The following is a 12,949-nucleotide window of genomic DNA, read 5'->3' on the forward strand; positions in this document are numbered from 1 at the left end:
GTGTTCAAAAGTGATTGCATTGCGCACAGAGAAATGCCATAGAGTTGAATGTATGGCCTTTCTTTGTTTGGCCAAAAGTCTCCCCATGTAGTGTTTTCCTTTCCTGACCTCTGTGTAGCTGACAGCTTGTTCTTAGGCTGTTAACCCTTCAGCACAGGGACCATCCCTTCAAATGTCTGGAAAGCTCTTACCTCATTGTGGATACCTAAATAAATTACAAAAATAAGTAATCACTGAGATAATGTATGTGTTTCAGAAATCAATAGCAGTCTGTCCAAGATATCCAAACTCTCAACTCACTTTTCTCTATTAGTTATCAAGCCTTTTAAAACAATTACTTCATAAACAATAGGTGTGTTTTTTAAAAAGGAGAGATACTGACCTCCTTAGATAGAAATGAGGGAGTCTAAAGATGTGCAGGTTTTGGAATAGGCTGCATGAAATAACTGAGTTCTCAGCTGTTGCTAGTGCTTATCATCTTCTATCTAAAGAACTGCTCCCCACACAAATTACTATTGTACACAAAAAACTACATCAAAAGAACATTAAGGTTACAAAGTCAAGCACTCAAAAGCTAGGAAATGCCAGAATCAAGCTTGCCAGTGCAACTTTAATTCTGTCTCCTTGTGTGAGTGCATTATAATAAAAGCTTTAATTACATACTGATTTCCCCGTCCCCGCCCCTAGAATCCCTGCTTCAATCAGGGCAAAGGATGGATGGTGCTTACTTACTGAGCAACTATTCTGTATTTTGTTGTTCTGTATTATTTCTCCGCATTGTTCAATGTGTGACCCCATACCTTATTTACTGCATATTAATCAAACCAGGGCCGGCTCCAGGCACCAGCTTGGCAAGCAGGTGCTTGGGGCGGCCACTCCGGAAAGGGGCGGCAGGTCCAGCTATTCAGCGGCAATTCGGCAGACGGTCCCTCACTTCTGCTCCCAGCGAAGGACCTCCTGCTGAATTGCCGCTGCAGATCGCGATCGCAGCGCTTTTTTTTTGGCTGCTTGGGGCGGCCAAAACCCTGGAGCCGGCCCTGAATCAAACCCTGCTCTGAAGACAGCATTAACTTCCTCATTCTAGTATCTGAGCACTTTACAAACATTAATTCATTTTTCACAACACATCCATGAGGTGAGGGGTAGTATTATCTCCATTTTACAGATGGGGAGCTAATGCACAGAGATTAAGGTCAAAAGTATCTACTAATTCTGGATGCCCAATTTGAGATGCCTAAGATCTGATTTTTTTTTCCAGAGTATTTAGCAGTATATAGCATTGTATATGTTCAAAGGACATTGATTTCAGTTGCAGTTGGGGTCTGATAAGCAGAATTGTAGAGCTCTCTCAAGATCTTAGCTCAGGCATCCAGAAAATGTGGAACACAAAATTAGCAACGACCAGTGAGCAGTTTGGTTTAAGTGACTTGCTTAGGATCATACAGGAACTCTGCAGCAGACACAGGGATAAAATAGGATATTCCAGGGCAGAATTCAATTGCCTTAACCATGAGACCACCCTCTCTGTTCCTTCACTATGTTGCTTCATTAACTACACACCTTCCAATTTCTGCAATAATGAGGCTGGGGTCCCACAACAGCCTCCTTTACTACACATGACAACTGTATAGTTACATTGTTTAGTGCACTATTAAAAGGTGCTCAGCTACTACAGTGATGAGAACAGAATAGATCAACTTTGCCAGTGAGTTTCATAGATATTTGCTGACAGCAGATGAATAATGAGACACAGGGTTCTGGAAGGGAGTGTGCTGTGTTGGGCATAGACTCTTCTTTCTCTTCTCACTATGACATTCTCCTCTGGGAACCAGAACTGTCATACAGTGGCTAACCTCTCTGCCTCAGCAAGAGAGCGCTTTGCTGGAACTTAGGCTGTTTGTCAGCTCCCTACCACTCCAATGTGTCCACTTTGCCAGTCTTGATCTTATTACCTGAAAGACTAGTCAGAGCCCAAGTTCCCCAGAAACATCTCCTGCAGTGTTCGGTCCCTCTCACTGGACACTCACAGAAATTGCTTGCTGCCTCCAAAGAGCCAGTGCACACCCCAGTCTGTTAGTGTAGCTGAGGTCCCACACTTCACTTTAATACACAGCACTGACATGGTTTTGTAATAAAACAATAAGTTTATTAATAAAGAACACATATTTAAGTGATACCAAGCAAGACTAAAAGGATTACAGAACAAAGGGTTATAGAAAAGGGTTACAAACAAAACATGCTTTCTAGTGTCCAAGACTTAACTTTACCAAGCTACTGTCTTTGCTTAAATAGTTTTCTCACTTACATCCAGGTACCGGCATCTCCAATCTTTCTGGTAAGAGGATCCAACATTCACAGAATGAGAGGGTGCTGTCATTTTATCTCTAAATGATGGATAACTAGAATGTCTTTTTTGCTCCCCTTATATTTCCCATTCATTGCCTTTGTTTCAAGAGTCAGGAAGACCTGGGGATTCTAGAATCTGGAATGTCCCCCCCAGTGCCCTCACCAAGCTGTCTTCACTGATTGCTTTGTTTTCCTTCTATGTAAATATATTTTCATTGTCCTCTGACTGTAATCAAGCCAGACAGACTGGGAAATCCACCTTCCTTTGTCTAGGGCAAGTGTGTTTGTCCATTGCCTCAAAAAACATATTTAAGAACATATTTCCAGCACACATACATACCTCTTTATACACAACTGTGCATACATTATGCAATGATATTTATGACCATCATGTCCCCAGTTTTTATGACCCCTTACAAGACACTGTTTGGCTAAACATTGACAACAGTGAGTTGAGTATGCAGTTTGCCAGTTGGTATAAAAGGGTTCTTAGGATCACACACACACCCAGCTTGACCCCTTCTACTGCATACACTCCAACCTTTCTCTGTACCATTCTGTCTCTTCCCTAGCTCTGGCTTCCTTGCGCAGTCCCATTCTCCTTGACTGCACAATGTGAATCTCCACTCTTAAGGCTTCTCATCCCAGTCTAGACTCCTTGCTCAGCCAGTCCTAGTCTCCCCCTCTCTTGGCTCCTCATCTGATTTGACTCTTCCTCTCCCTGCCCTCTATTGGCTACCAATCTCTATCTTCTAAAACCTTCCCCCTCCAACACCCCCACAATTTACAAAAAGAGGCAGAAGGATTAAGAATATGTTGACACTGCCTAACCAGATTCTAACTAACAATAAAAAGAATAAACCAAAACACAACACTGTTCTGAAAGTGCAAACTCTTCTAACTTTTGATACAAAAATGGCTAACCACATTGGTAATCTGCTCTGTAAATTGAAACAGAGTTATTCTTATTTAGATCGACTGTAACCCATCTTAACATAACAGATAGTTTAGTTGGAAACCCATCTAAGGGCAAACATTTACACTGTGAATCCTGGTAAAAAGAAAAAATAAAATAGTTACAACATAAATGGCTCAGTCTTGCATCAATCAATGCAAGCTTTACAACCAATTTGTGGGATCTGGCTGAGATGCAAAATCTTTGTTCAGAGTCTTCAGAACGGACTTGGTTTGAATTGTGTTGGCTAATGCTTAGCAGATAAGTCATACTGTATTGTTCCTGTTTCCTGACTGGATGAACATATGAGCTCTACTACCATGAAGGGGGAGGGAGAAAGAGAGAATTAATGTAAAACTATTTGCTTAACTGAGTTTGAAAATCCCAAACTGAAAACATTCATGAAAATTCCTCCAATTGCTCAAATGTTTATGGGAAATTAACACAAAGCATGTAAATCAGGCCAGGCCAAACCTGTTATTTGCAATAACCTTTTTCTGTTATTTGTCCATCTCTATTTGCAGTACACTTGGGCCCCAATCCTATCATCAGCTCCACCTGGGCAGAACCCTGTGTTTACAGGGAGCTCACTGCGGAATTGAGCTTTTACAGACATTCTCACTGTCTAGGCAAAATTGTGTTTTGGAAATACTATAGATTTATATTCCATAGATTTTTATGTTCCAATCAAAATTCAGTTGGAAGATTTTTGGAAGATCTTTTCACTGAAAGAGTCCTGATTCAAGCTATCTTTATAACAAAATAGCACTACAGTACAGCAAAGCTAAATGAATTCCAGTTACTAAAACAAATATATAAACATTTGTATTTCTAATGTTCATAATACAGCTTAGCTCTTAAAAACCCAAGCCATTTTGGCTGTCTTGATAACTGAATCAATTTTTTGCTTATGGGCTGTCAATTGCTTGACATTTTAATGCATACACAACAGAGCTCAAAAGTATTTTAATAAGCATAGTGGGATTAAAACCTAACCCTACAGCTCTAATTGTGGTGCTAAACCACTTCTCAATATCTGTTTACCAAACAGAAGTTAATTAAAAGCAGAGGTTCATATTGTATGCACAGCACTAAATTATAATAAGGACAGGATGCAACATCTGCAGAAAAATGGAGAACTGGAACGAAGGTGGCAATTAAAAATCTTTATAGGGATCTATGAACTTCCTGCTCTCCCAATACACTGTGGGAAATTTTATGGTAATTACATTGCAGTCATAGGAAAGTGTCAGGGTTTGTGGTGGTGGTGGTGTTGTTTGTTTGTTGTTCAAAGCATAACCTAGCTGGATTTTTTTTTTTTTAAATGAGTCCATTAAACATAGAATCAGATGGAAGAGAGGTATTTAGTTGAGGTGGGCTACTTTGTTAGATATTTGTTGGTATTCTGGGATCAAGTGTGCAGTTGCACAAAGAGCATCTTCTACTAACATTCTTAATGTGCATTGCATCCCTGTTGGTAAATTTTGAAGGAGATACTGAGCAGGGCCAGGTCTATACTAAGTGTTTCCAGCATAGCTACATTAGCCAGGAGCATGAAAAAAGCCACCCACAACCACTGTAGCTGCTGAAGGATGTATTCTGGGGAAAGAGGAGATGGACTGACAGTTCCTCTAGGGCCAGCCTAATATTTTCTAAGTCACTGCTTTCCAAAGTGGCATAGGCTTCCTATTCGGTATGCAGAGCAAGAGCAGAAACTGAACTCACATTCTGAACGCCCGCTTTCCTCCGCCTCAGCTAAAATAATCTTTTCAAATTCCCTGCTAAATCTCCCATAGGAATGGGTACAGCTTTTTAGGTTGGTAGGAAGCAGTATTACATAATTATCGTGGCAGCTCAAAATGATGTTTCATGTTCAGATTTGCATTGCTCTATTATGAATGGCACATGGCATATTCTAACAGCAACACAATGGCAGCAACAGCAGTTGCAGTTTCAATGATAAAATGTCCAGATGCTGAAAAATATGTACACTTTCCTTTTTGGAATTAGAGCTCAAAAAGAGCTAAAAGTTGTGGGCTGTGTGCCAGCAGAGCCAAGCTCGAAAGGTGCCATGGAGTCCAAAGAGCCTGGCAATTCCAAAACTCAGCTGCCAGCCAGGGCAATAAGTTGGCAGACCCTTGAGCCAAAAAAACCTCAGACATGGCAGTAAAGGATGTAGGAGACAGCCCCCCTCACATCTCCTCAGCCCTTCTCCTGCATAAAATATTTTGGCATGGTTTAGACTAGGTGGGGCCCCATCACAAACCCTCTGCCACCCTTCTGGTGCCATGGGTGGGTTTATGAAACCCTATGGATGCAGTAATTTCCATGCCTTGTGTGGCCACAGTCTGAGGGCTGCTTGAGGATAGAATGGGGTGATATTTGCATGGGTTTCCCACCTTCACCCCCAAACAGCGCTATGCCCCTTCCATGTGTAGAACAAGTCAAGTGATCTCAGGATTGATCTATTAGTTTACCCAGGTGTTGGGGTTATATGCCTCTATGTCCCAATTCAGAACAGCATTTAAGCATGTGCTAAAAGCTTAGCATGTGCTTAAGTGCTCTTTTGAATGGGATTTTTTTTCCTGAATTGGGGCCAAGGGCCCTGATCCATAGCTGACTGAAGTCAGTGGAAAGACCCCCCATTGGGTTCAACTGGTGCTGAATCAGGACTCTAGAGTAATATTTTCAAGAGGAGTTTAGCACTAAATTTTCAGAAGTAACTTAGGCACTTTGGAGCCTAAGTCTCACTGAAAATCAGTGGGACTGATTATCCTAAAGTACTAAATCACTCAGATAAAAATCTTACCCTACTATCTAAAATCCAGTAGGGGCTGAATGCCCCAGTGCCTCTCAGTATTTGGGGCATGTGGCATATTCAAATACATTCACTTCTGTTTTATTAAACTACCTGGAGGTTACCTTTATTGCAGATCTCTTCCATTTCAATGGCTCATGTGAAACTCAGTTAATTACAAATATTAAAAAAAAAGGGATGACACAGGATAGTTCATATACTCCTATTTATACAATGTCTATAAATGGATGTAAGCCTCATCCCAGGAGAACTGTATTTTTTTTTTTTTAATCGAGAGAGGCAAGAGACACACATTAAGCAGGAAGTTCCTTTTAATCTACTGGAGGCTAACAGTTGGCATAACATTTTAGCACTCTTGAAAAAATCCACAGAGCCAAATATTCCACAAAGTATGCCAAATAAAGAAAAGTACAGTATCAAACAAAAACAATTAACAAAACCTTTTGTGACCGACACTATCATACCTGTACTTAGAACTATCCTAACACAATGTACATTATGGGGAAGTTATCCCTTGACAATACAAAACAAAGGCTAAAGAAATCAAAGACAAAGTCATCTGCCCTTGGCAATAGCTGTAGGTTTTTAACATTACAGTAATTCTGCAATTAGAACAAAACCCAGAAGATAAGATTCAAAATAAAAAGACCTCGCAGAAATACAAAGAACAAATAAGTCTCCAAACTCTGCTATCAAATACAAGGGGCATAACTCAGAAAAGCAACATAAAAAATTAACACTTTCTAATGCCTCCATCATTGTAGTATCTTGGTGGAGCTCTTCTGAATTTTTCTACACTTTAAGCGTTTCACATCAGCTGTGTAACTTTTCTACCTTAAGCTTTTTTATTTATTAATTTAGCTAATTGTTTTACAATAGCTCTTTAGGACCCCAATCAGCATGAGTGCCTTATTGTACTAGATGCCACAAAAACACACAGGTAGACAAGGCCCCTGCCTTAAAGAGTTTACAATCTCTAATTTAAGGAAAGGTACAACACATGAGTGGCAGAAGAGGAAGGAAGGGTTTCAAAATTAGAGACAATGAGGGTAACAAAAATAGGTTCTCTGGGATGGTGACTCCTGATTGTTCCATATAATCTGATTTAAATATTAATTTAAATGAATGAATAAATCAATATTAGCTCTGTGATGGTTGCATAATCTAGCCATTGTTGGTTGGCTGACTTCTTGTAGGGGTCACAGTAGACGTGGGTCATGAGAGGGGATTTGAAGGAGATTTGTGGCTTTATGATTCCTTCAGGTGAATGTTACATTCTTAAGGAGCAGCATGGGTGAAAGCATGGAGACGTTTTTGGGAGACACAGACAAACAGGGGCTCAAGGTTGGCATCATTGGAAGAAATTCTCAAGCGATGACTGTCAGCTCTGTGGACTGAATGGGTCATATACCCACAGTGTAACTGATTGGAGAAAAATCCTAACTTGTTTCAAGACTGAGCTTGATAAATTTATGGAGAAGGCGGTATAAAGCTTTTGCCTATAGTGGCATATGGCCCATCCATGACTGCCATTACAAGGGTTCTCAAACTGGGGGTTGTGACCCCTCAAGGAGTCATGAGGCTATTATGTGGGGGTCACAAGCTGTCAGCTTGCGACCCCCCCCCCCAAATCCCACTTTGCCTCCAATATTTATAATAGTGTTATAAATTAAAACCTTCTTTTATATTTAAGGGGTGGGGGGGTCACACTCAGAGGATTGCTGTGTGAAAGGGGTCACCCATACAAAAGTTTGAGAACCAATGCAATTAGCAAATATCTCCAATAGCCAGAAATGGGACACTAGATGCGGAGGGTTGCGAGTTATTACAAATTATTTCCAGATGTCTTGCTGATGGGTCTCGCCCACATGCTCAGGATCTAACTGACTGCCATAATTGGGATCAGGAAGAAATATTGCCGCAGGTCAGATTGCAAGAGACCCTGGGTGGTTGTTGGTTTTTTTTTTGCCTTCCTCTGCAGTGTAGTGCATGTCACTTGCTAAACTAAACTAGTGTAAATGGTGGATTCTCTGTAAAACTTGGAGTCTTTAAATCAAGATTTGAGGACTTCAGTAATTCAGCCAGAGGTTATGGGCATATTGCTGGAGTGAGTGGATGAGGTTCTGTAGCCTGTGATGTGAAGGAGGTCAGACTAGATAATCATAATGGTCCCTTCTGGCCTGAAAATCTATGTAACGGTTATCAACTGGATCCAGAGACAATACTTTTCTATCTTAAGAAATTCTACCCTCTCTTTATAGCAATTGATCTATCCTTCTTAGGTTTTCAAATGATTCACAAACAAGCAGTTATTTTCTCCATTATTTGTATTCCCTGAAAATTTGCTTTTGCAAACAGTTCCTACTCCCCTTTCCCTAGGCAAATGTGCTATCTGAGAAGTGAGTAAAACAGTTTTTGGAGGAATCACATTTGTGAATACCCAGGCAATTTCCCTGTAACATTTGTCTCTTTAGCTAGATTTGGAGAATTCCTAGGGGAAAGACAGGGTGGGTGCAGGATTTTGTTTTGTACATAACTCCTCTATCCTAAGCTTTACCAGAAGCACTCAGCTTGGCACTTCAGTAGATGCTTAAGTTTAAGTAAGTGTGTAAGTCAGTGGGCCATCTCACTGGACAGTGCATGCCAACACAGCAGAATTTCAGTCCCTCTCTCCAGGGATGGTTTTATTTTTCAAAACTAAAACACAACCCAAAAGTGATAAGCCAATTCCTGCTGCCTGGCTCCTCCTAAAGCCTCTGCCTCATAATGCTTCTGTCCCTGCCCACACAACACATTTCCAGCCAGTCTTCTGTCTACCCTGGGTGGAGAGACCCCATACACGTCATTTTCCCCTGACCCTGGGTCTACTTCAGCGCCCTTTATGTTCCCTGCAGGTCTCTTCTTTTAACTGAGCTGCTTGCTGGACTGCAGGCTGTCACCTGGTCACTGTTCTCAACCCCATTACTAGGAGGCAGCTAACTAGCCAAGCTCATCTCTCTTAATGGGATATCCCATGCCTTGACAACATGTTAAGTCCCATTGACTTAAAGTTAAGCAATTAAGTTAGCCTTATAACTTGTGTATGGATGTTCTAGTAAGGCCAGGGTCCAGATCAGAGACCTCAGGGACTTGGGATGTGGGAATGTTGATTGGCAAACTAACTGATTTTCTGTTTGTTCTATACAGTATTATCTCTTCCCTTTTTTGTCACTTTTCCCAACTGTTGCCTTGCACTGTGAATTATTCCTGTTGTATCCTGACTGGATCCTTAGAGCAGCGTTTATATTGCATATTGAAAGTGATCTTGGAGGAAGAGTGACTCATGCTGTCTTCATAAGCTCACGAATGTCAGCAGCACCACTTTTCAACCACTGATTGCTCCAGATTCATTTGCTACTACAAACCAAGTTCATACCACCTAAGAACTCAGGTCCCATGCTCCGTGGCTAACACCTCCTTGTGGATTAAGGGTCACACCAGAATGACTAAACTTAACATCCTATTGATGGAGACAATTATATGGGTTTTGAAAATTAAGGCAAGTAATCCTAGGACTTTGGTTAATACATTTTTGTTAGAAACTTCTGCCAGATTTATTGCAGCTAATTACAGTGGGTTATGTTATATTATACACACAAGGACAAAACAAAACTGCATTAAAAGAATATTAAGGTTGCAAAGTCAAGTATTGATCAGTTAAGATATGTCAGAATTAAGGCTGCCTTTGCAATCTTAATTCTCTGTGTGTGTGTGTGTGTGTGTGTGTGTGTGTTCTTTAATTATATGATCACATACTATCTTTCCCCATAGGATCCCTGCCTCATTCAGTGCACAGGATGGATGGTGTTCACTTAATGAACAGCTATTCAATCTTTTTTTCTGTTCAGTGTGTGGCTCCAGACCAGGGCTTAATTTGTGCAAGGGTTGAGCCCTGGCACCTCTAGGCTTGGCAGTTCGTAGCCCTGGCACTTCTGGGCTTGCCACATCAGTTATGAAGTTTAAAAAAAATTGCTTGAGCCCTGGCACCTCTTTCATTACAAATTAAGCACTGCTCCAGGCCTATATTTACTGCACACCACTCAATCAGTGCTCTGAAGACAGAATAATTTCCTCATGGGCTTGTGTTTAGAGCCTCTCACTATAGTATTGGAGTGTTTCACAAATTAATCTTCACAACACTGATGTGAAGTTAGCAGAGGCATGGGTAGAATCAGTTCTCCAGGGCAGTTTTCAACCACCTTAACCATGAGTTTCTCCTCCTACATCCCCTACCCCCTTTGCTACACACATTTGAACTTCTCACAGCAAATGAAGCAGGGATGCTACAGACACAGCTTCTTTCATTTATATAACCCTGATTCATGCACAAATCACCATACACTCTGCACTGAGTGAAGCAGGGATCCTGTGGAAAAATAGCATGTCATATAATTAGACTGTCTAAAATAGAATTACTACTCTAGTTATACTTTCTGATTAGCAAATTAAAGCATGGCCAATTGCATTAAGCCTAAAATAGCCTGAATATATTGAAATTCAGGCTACACGTCAAGATTCCAGACTTGGGTGGACTGAGAGGCATATATGGAGACTGAGGGTTTTGTCTTTAAATTTGAGGGTTTTTTAATGAGTCTTTGTATAAACTGAGGTCTTCATTGTCAAACTTGGGTGTCTAAAGTAGGCCCTGATCCTGGAATGAAGTTCACACATTTGCTGTTCATTGCAATTATCAGGGACTAAATCAATATTTAGGCACCTACATAAGGTCTCAGACTTGCAAAGACTTATACGTTTGTATAACTTTGTAATCAAGAGGGCTGCTTGTAGTGTACAAAGGATTGTGACCTAAATAGTCTGGGCCAAGATGTTCATACTTGGATCCCTAATATTAATTCCCAAAAGCCATATTTAGGCACATAAATGAATGGATCTTCATTGCTCTGAAAGCAATGGGAGTGGAGGGTCTTAGCATCTCTGGAATTCAGGCCATCTATTAAGGTGCCTAAATGTGGGCTTAATAGGCTAACTTATTCATAGATTCCAAAACCAGAAGGGACCATTGTGAACATCTACTCTGACCGCCTGTATAACACAGGCCATAGAACATCTCAAAAATAATTCCTAGATCATATCTTTTTAAAAAAAAATCCAATCTTGATTTTAAAATTCCCAGTGATGGATAATTCACTGCAACCTTTGGTAAATTGTTCCAGTGGTTAATCACCCTCACTGTTAAAAATGTACACCTTATTTCCAGTCTCATGAATTTGTCTAGCTTAAACTTCCAGCCATTGGATTGTGATAAACATTTCTCTGCTAGCTTGAATAGCCTGTTATTACTTAGTTGTTCCCCATCTTGATCCTTATAGATACTTTAAGTATTTGGGTTTGAAAATTTGGTCCTGTATCTTTTAAATTGTGGAGCTACTAGGGTTATCTAGGTTCTCAGTTACAAACTGTAATAAATAAATATTGCAACACTGAGATTTAAATATTTCCATACAAATACTCCAGAGATGTAAGAATGCAACTCTCCCTAGACACAAATTCTGCTTGTCTTTTTAGTGTTCTCAATACATTTTGACATATGGTGCTAAAATAATATGATAAACAATTTATTATAATGAGACAATCACACACCTGGGAAATTTCAAGGTACAAGATGCAGTCAAACAGTCTGATCAGCAGGGGTGTGATAATTTTTCAAGAGTCATATGTAGCCATGACAATTTAAGTTTTTACATGCAGGGAAAATCACTGAGGTAAATGACTTTGTCTGAATAGAGCTGCCAGTTAATGTCACAATATTTCACCTGAAAGACTCAGATTAATGTACCTCTTTGAAAAGTGTAACAGCTATTATAATTAGACTGCTTCAGCCTAACATACATAATATGCATCTGACTGTCAAGGCATGTGCTTTTCCTCCCCAATAGAAGCAGTGGGTCAAATATGGCAAAATTTACCTTTACAGCTACTTTGTTTATATAAATAAAAAAAAAGTGGCTGTAACACATAGAGCAAACTTTAGCATTTATTTTATTTACCAGTATGGCAAGGAATCCACAGGCCTGCATCCCCTACCCACCTTCCCCTCACCTCACACCCCCACCCAAGCCAGAGATGGCAGGTTCTGCCCCAGGCATTGCTCCTAACAGTGGGGCTTGAGGACAGGCTCCAGGTTATGATGATGTGTTGGTGTGCAAAATGCTCTATGAATGACTGGCATACAATGAGGAAAGCTGGGCAGAGCAATATGTGACAGCTGTGGTGAGGTTTCCACCATCCATGGGACAATGAACTGTTGGGTAAAAGTTTCACACTTGCCTGGGATTACAGCCTCTAGCTGCTCTAAAGAAGAGGTGGGAGACACTCATCAACTAGGTCAGGGTTTTTTTAGCTGTACATACATTTCCTCTGGCTTTGAGTGTTTCTGTAGACGTAATTGTAAGTGACTGTCTGCAGTGGCTCACAACCATGAGTGCCTACGTTGAGGGCAGACTGTCAGAAACAGGGGAGACATCCCAAACTGATGGTGCATTCTATAATTAGTGTACACCAAATCAGTAACACATGTGAATTCCTGGATCACTGTAACAGTCTTACAGTCCCCTTAGACTCTCCAGTCAGTCTTGAACATAAGAACAGCCATACTGGGTCAGACCAAAGGTCCATCTAGACCAGTATCCTATCTTCAGACAGAGACCAATGCCAGGTTCTGTTCATTCCCTCTGAAGTACAGGTAATCATCCAGTGATCTATCCCCTGTCACCCATTCCCAGCTTCTGGCAAACAGAAGCTAGGGACACCATCCTACCCCTCATGGCTAA

The sequence above is a fragment of the Terrapene carolina genome, unplaced genomic scaffold (assembly GCF_002925995.2).
Source record: "Terrapene carolina triunguis isolate 2854851 unplaced genomic scaffold, T_m_triunguis-2.0 Scaffold68, whole genome shotgun sequence".
Taxonomy (NCBI): domain Eukaryota; kingdom Metazoa; phylum Chordata; order Testudines; family Emydidae; genus Terrapene; species Terrapene triunguis.